Raw genomic sequence first — 7760 nt, 5'->3', positions numbered from 1 at the left:
CCCGCGGCCTGTGTTGCTAGCCCGCGATTGTTGCTTTCCTCAACGTGTCTGTACGTAGCTTGCTCCGCTGTTTGTATTGCGGTGCCATGCACTTGCAAGTTATAGCTGCGCGTCAGGAAGGTGTAACGATATCTGCCTATGGCAGTATTGCTCAGAGTGCTGTCAGCACCTCTTGTATTTTTCCGCGCCAGCAGCGTTTTGCATCTCGGCCGGGCGAGTTGGGGACCGTCAGGTCACTCGCCGCGGCTCGGGACTTCCTTCTCCCCCTGACCGCCGTCTGGTGAGGTCACGGGGCGACGTTCCTCTACTCGCCTATCTCTTGGCACCACGCGGTTTTCCTCCTGCTGGAGTGTGGGGATCCTGGGCTTCGCCACTTCGGGATACAGCCCACACCGGGTCTCAGTTTGGGTGTGTCGAGTCCGCGGCGGCCTCTTTCTGAAAGCCGCATCTACCGCCGACATCACGCGCCTGATGAGAGGACCCACGGCAGGAAGGACAAGCTGCAGCCACCTCGAGCAAGGCTGTGCAACGAGCCTCTACTCTTCTCCCTCCGCACCAAGTTAAGTAGATAGTTGTTAGTGTAGCCAGGGCAGGTTAGTCTTGTGCGAGCACGAGTAACGCTAGGCTCAGCTGAGTGTGTATGTGAGATCTGTCTGTGTTTTCTTTGTGTGTAATAAAGTTAGTGCATAGTTGTACACGAGCTTTATTAGTAACCCTTTTGCCTGTGCGTATGTGCCCTCCAGCCCCATAAGGAGAGTAATTAAGAACCCCACGGGAGATTTGAGCAGGTAAGTCGTGTTAGTACTCCCAAGTCAGGGTGTGTACACCGTTGTCTCCTGGCGTGCCGCGGGAATCAACCCTTGTCGGCTAGCTACCGCATTGTGAGCACACTCCTGTTATTAAATCATTATTTTACCCCGTGACAGAGCAGAACCTTTTGGACATATCCGAGCACTTACCCGAGATCATCTCCATTACAAAATGGAAAATGGAAGACAACTTTATAACATTCGAATTGAATGGTGGAACCGATACCAATATAAACGGATTACGTCAGTTTATGAATTACACTCACATTAACAACACGGAATGGGCCAAGAACAGGCTGAACGCTGTATATGTATGTGATGAGAATTACGTGGGTGTGTTTTACTTTCATTTAAAAATTTTAGACATTGTGCATTGCCCAAGGAATGTCATGAACTCGAAGCGAAAGCGTTTGATATTCCGTCTTCATTCTGATATCGCGTTGATCGATGGCTTGTATACACACAACGACAACGAAAGTGTCAACTCCAAAGAAAGTCAATCAGTATCTTCTAGTCAACACCCGTCACTATTTCAAGCATCTCTCGTCAAATCAGTGTTGTCGTCTAAACTCTATCGAGGTGAATGTGTGTCTTTGTCTTCCGAAACTTCCGATTCTGAATCTAGTTCGTACTGAATGTCGTCTAACCTTGTGTGAGGTGAATGTGTGTCTTTGTCTTCTGAAGCTTCCGATTCTGAATCTAGTTCGTACTGAATGTCATCTAACCTTGTGTGAGTTGAATGTGTGTCTTTATCTTCTGAAGCTTCCGATTCTGAATTTAGTTCGTTCGTACTGAATGTCGTCTAACCTTGTGTGAGTTGAATGTGTGTCTTTGTCTTCCGAAGCTTCCAATTCTGAATCTAGTTCGTATTGAATGTCGTCTAACCTTATGTGAGGTGAATGTGTGTCTTTGTCTTCCGAAGCTTCCAATTCTGAATCTAGTTCGTACTGAATGTCTTCTAACCTTGTGTGAGGTGAATGCGTGTCTTTGTCTTCCGAAGCTTTCGATTCTGAATCTAGTTCGTACTGAATGTCGTCTAACCTTGTGTGAGGTGAATGCGTGTCTTTGTCTTTCGAAGCTTCCGATTCTGAATCTAGTTCGTACTGAATGTCTTCTAACCTTGTGTGAGGTGAATGCGTGTCTTTGTCTTCCGAAGCTTTCGATTCTGAATCTAGTTCGTACTGAATGTCGTCTAACCTTGTGTGAGGTGAATGTGTGTCTTTGTCTTTCGAAGCTTCCGATTCTGAATCTAGTTCGTACTGAATGTCGCCTAACCTTGTGTGAGGTGAACATGTGTTTGAAAATGCCCGATTCTTAAAATTAAGAGATGCGGGGGGTGGAGGGTAAGCGGGGGTGTAAGGGCTATGGGGGGTTTTTGACGACGACCTCCCCAGCGTTACCAGTGACGGTCCTAAGTCACCTTAGTAGCGCATCTAGCGTGTAGCGAAGTGCCTTGAGCACACCTGTGAACATATAGGGTGACGAGCGCGACCGATTCTGCCTCCCGAATGGTCCAAATCGTCGACCGTCGTGACCGAAACCCATCCGTTAAAATAGTTCAGTTATCCCTACGCTCCAAATCGGGAGGAGGTAGCGTCGCATTCTGACTTTCAGTGGTAACTCACGATATCGGCGCGCTCGCGTCACGCATTTCATCCCTAACAGGTGCAGAATCGGGCGGTCCGGTCGCCCGGTTTGAGCCGTAAGTGGACTGTTTAGGGGAACACCTCATCGGGTCACTCCCGGCCAGTTAGCCGAGAGTTTCCCAAAAGTTTCAATGCTAATTTTGAAAACGAAATTCATGTTTTTCACAATGCACTCACCGTACCTGCCGAAGCAAACGGGAGCGGTGGCGGCAGCGTTGGTAGCAGTCAACACAACACTCCTAACTTCTACAAGAGAAAATCTACTACGACGCAAATTCAGGTTAACAAAAAGAAACAAAAGCTTGATGATTTTGATGAGACTTCTTCTCTACTTTCGCGCAACAACAACAGCAACTTAGAGAAAACGTCTTAGTCGATAGGGTGTTCGGTTTCACCGATCGGCCTTATGGATTTTCATTTTGTCTTAGAATGGCAGATGGTTCTATCTTTGATCCGATTTATGCGGCGCAACGGTTCAACGAAAGTCTCATCGACCCCTACAGGAAAAGAATAGTCCCGGTCGACCGGAAAAGATCTCGAGATTTAAGATCTGTAAGATTGATATCAGATCCTACCGATTGTGATTGTGCTTGTGGTTGACTATCAGTTCCTACAAGTTGTGGTTGAACATTAGTACCTAATGATGTTATATTTATTTTTTGTACATCTTCTTGATTCTTTTTTATTTGATCAAGTTGATTTTTCAAATCTTCAAAATTGGCACCCATTTGATCAAAAAATATTTTTTTTCTATCTAAACTTTCATTCCGTAATTTTTCATAATGATTTTTTTCCTTTTCCATAATGCATAATCGAAAATACTTTTCTCCAACATCAATGAGTGTCTGCAATGCCACATCTAACGGAACGTCAAAATCCGTTTGGTATTCCTCTAATTGTTTTAAATACGGTGCAATTGCGTTTTGTTCGTAGGTAGTGAATATTTGCTCATTCATATCGTTTTTAAACATAGTAAAAAACGCCAAACACTCCTCATCTAACAATCTTATACTTCAAATTTTGTTCACCAGAATCTTCATTAATTGCATTGATACTTTTTCAAAGGAATCAACCTCGGCACCCAATTTAAACATTTTAACGACTGAACTCAAATCGGACGCGACTACTTGCAGATTTAACACTTGATCGGTTATGGGTTGTTCTTTGTTCAAGTTAAATTTTGAAATATCAATATCGAATAATTTAATCAATTTATTAATGCTGTCAGAAGAACTATCATTCTCATCTGACATCTCTTGGTTTATATTTAAATGATTCAAGAAATAAAGCAACCAATTTTGATTAGAAATTTTGTATTTTTCAAACAATTGATTCTTAATTTTTGGATTATTGAGATGAGGATTAATGATGTTGAGAAATTGTTTAATCAGGATAGTATTATATTTTATCTTCAGATTGTAATATCGACTCAACCTATCTTTATCTAATAAAGATTCGTATTTTATCTTGAGCAAGTTGTATAATCTGATAATTTGAATTCGAGATTGTAGTGATTCATCATTTAGTAGTGAATTCAAAGTTTGTATTATTTCATTTGTATTAAGGTCAGAATTACCAACTAAACTTAATACGTTATTTATTAATTGTCGAACATCAATTCCACTATACATGACATTGATAATGTCATTAACACTATCTTGAAAATATTGCATAGTTTTGCTAATTTCCTCAGAAGAGCCATTGCTCTTTCATAACTTTGACAGTTAGACTTTTTGAATCTGAATATAGTTCGAACCAAATGTAGTCTAACCTTGATTGAGGTGAATGTGTGTTGCTTGCAATTCTGAAATCTTCCAATGTTCAGAATCTTTTTACTGAACAGTTATAGCTTCCAATTCTGAATTTTGTTCGTACTGAATGTAGTCTAACCTTATGTGAGGTGAATGTGTGTTTTTGTCTTGCGAAGCTTCCAATTCTGAATTTAGTTCGTACTGAATGTAGTCTAACCTTATGTGAGGTGAATGTGTGTTTTTGTCTTGCGAAGCTTCCAATTCTGAATTTAGTTCGTACTGAATGTAGTCTAACCTTATGTGAGGTGAATGTGTGTTTTTGTCTTGCGAAGCTTCCAATTCTGAATTTAGTTCGTACTGAATGTAGTCTAACCTTGTGTGAGGTGAATGTGTGTTTTTGTCTTGCGAAGCTTCCAATTCTGAATTTAGTTCGTACTGAATGTAGTCTAACCTTATGTGAGGTGAATGTGTGTTTTTGTCTTGCGAAGCTTCCAATTCTGAATTTAGTTCGTACTGAATGTAGTCTAACCTTATGTGAGGTGAATGTGTGTTTTTGTCTTCCGATGGTTCCGATTCTGAATTTAGTTCCTCAATAGAGTATGAACGACATCAGAAGTTGTACATAATATATCAGAAGAGCAATTGCTCTCTCATAACTTTGACAGACTTTCTGAATCTGAATTTAGTTCGAACTGAATGTAGTCTAAACTCTATTGAGGTGAATGTGTCTTTGTCTTGCGAAGCTTCCGATTCTGAATTTAGTTCAAACTAAATGTAGTCTAACCTTGATTGATGTGAATGTGTGTCGCTTCTAAAGCTTCCGTTTTTAGTTCGAACTGTGTATTACGAATACACAGAATCGGACGCTCACCTCAATAGAGTATGAACGACATTCAGAAGTTGTACATAATACGAATAGACAGAATCGGACGCTCGGAATGAAAAAAACACACATTCACCTCAATAGAGTATGAACGACATTCAGAAGTTGTACATAATATATTAGAAGAGCAATTGCTTTACACATTCATCTCGATATAATTTAGACGACATACAGTTTTATAGTGAGATAGGTTAAATTATTTAATTCATTTCATGTTTAGATTATTTATTGTTTGTTGTTATGTTTGATGATGCTGAACTGCGATGAAAAGTTCAGCCAAGATGAGTCAGTTGTTGCAGTGGCGGAAGAATACAGTATCTGCGACGGGATGGATGGGATGTACGTATTGAAGATCCGACGTTATCTTTGATCAAATATCTCTTTGAGATCAAATGGACAGGACACGGGACGGAACAACACCCTTCACCTACGGTGATTTTAAAGAGACACATGTTTTTTTCTGAACGACGAGCTTTGAGTCTGGTGTTTCTCTTTGGTTTGATGATATTGTTTCTTTTGTTTTTAATAAGGCTAGATGTTGATGTCAAAGTAGATCATGTCAACAGGTACATGAAGATCGTTGAAAAAACACCTCCTGTTTTTTTTAAATACTGTCGTGAGTGCTTTAGATGGATTCAAAGACCTTCCTTTTTCCTCAAAGAGAAATATTGACGAATATGTCTACTACCAACAACATCCAGGACAAGTAGTGGATCGATTGGGATTCCTTTGATGTTGGACATGATGTACAATCCTCCTTGACTACGATTAAGCAAGTCAAGGTAGTTGGCTCCAGATGGTTTTCCGCCACATTGTAAATACGAGCTACCAGTCAGAGGACACATGGGTTGCAGTAATAAAGCGTAGCGGGGACTTTGTAGGTTTTGCTTGTTCAGTCTCTCGTTAGAGGCAATCTGATGGTTCCACCAACATATGTCGCATTTTCTCAGACAATCTACTAACACTGAGTTCCTTATTAAATCCATGGACCAATGAAGCACTAACACATCTTTATCAAAGTATGGGGATGAAAACAGGTCTATCAATAGCTTCTTCAAAGAATCACTACTTAACGCCTTGTCCAATATACAGGCATTGATCATGATCTTGGGTTTGTCTATCTTCTGCACTTCCCTTAACTTCCTCTCGTTTTCTTCATCATCGTCGTTTTTTCTTTTTTTATTCTTTTCGTCAGTTCGTTTTTTCTTCTTCTCTTTGTAGAGTTGTTCCCTACCCCATTTCAAACACTTGTTGAATCCTTCCAAAGAAGTGAAACTATCTCCGACGTCTAGAATAACACTATCGAAGAAAGGCCGAGCGTAGGGGTGACTGAACTATTTTTACGGATGGGTTTCGGTCACGACGGTCGACGATTTGGACCATTCGGGAGGGAAAATCGATCGCGCTCGTCATCCAATATTGCTTAAAGCACTTCGCTACACGCTAGATGCGTTACTAAGGTGACTTAGAACCGTCGCTGGTAACGCTGGGGAGGTCGTCGTCAAAAACCTCCCATAGCCTGTACACCCCCGCTGACCCTCCAACCCCCACATCTCTTAATTTTAGGAATCGGATATTATATATATATATATATATATATATATATATATATATATATATATATATATATATATATATATATATATATATATATATATATATATATATATATATATATATATATATATATATATATATATATATATATATATATATATATATATATATATATATATATATATATATATATATATATATATATATATATATATATATATATATATATATATATATATATATATATATATATATATATATATATATATATATATATATATATAAATATATATATATATATAAATATATATATATATATATATATATATATATATATATATATATATATATATATATATATATATATATATATATATATATATATACTATCAGAATCGGACGCTATGAAAGACAAAAACAGTATTGTGTACTATCAGAATCGGACGATCCGAAAGACAAGAACACACATTCACCTCGAAAGAGTTTAGATGACACCTCGACATTTCAATGTCATCTAACCTTAACCGAGGTGAATGTGTTTTAGTCTTCCGGAGCTTCCGATTCTGTTAACACTCAAGTTAAGAATTGGATGCATCTCAAGAGAAAATCACACATTCACCTTAATAGAGTTTAGACGACATTCAAATGTAATCTAACCTTAACCGAGGTGAATGTGTGTTTTAGTCTTCAGGAGCTTCCGATTATGTTAACAATCAAGGTAAGAATTTGATGCATCACAAGAGAAAAACACACATTCACCTTAATAGAGTTTAGACGACATTTAAATGTCATCTAACCTTAACCGAGGTGAATGTGTGTTTTAGTCTTCCGGAGCTTCCGATTCTGTTAACACTCAAGTTAAGAATTGGATGCATCTAATTTAGTTCGTACTAAATGTGGTCTAACCTTGATTGAGGTGAATATGTGTCTTTGTCTTGCGAAGCTTCCAATTCTGAATTTAGTTCGTACTAAATGTAATCTAACCTTGTGTGAGGTGAATGTGTGTTTTTATCTTCCGATGCTTCCGATTCTGAATTTAATTCTTACTAAATGTGGTCTAACCTTGATTGAGGTGAATGTGTGTCTTTGTCTTGCGAAGCTTCCAATTCTGAAT

Source organism: Eriocheir sinensis, chromosome 6 (assembly GCF_024679095.1).
Source record: "Eriocheir sinensis breed Jianghai 21 chromosome 6, ASM2467909v1, whole genome shotgun sequence".
In the NCBI taxonomy this organism is placed as follows: Eukaryota; Metazoa; Arthropoda; class Malacostraca; order Decapoda; family Varunidae; genus Eriocheir; species Eriocheir sinensis.
Note: the sequence above shows the minus strand (reverse complement) of the source record.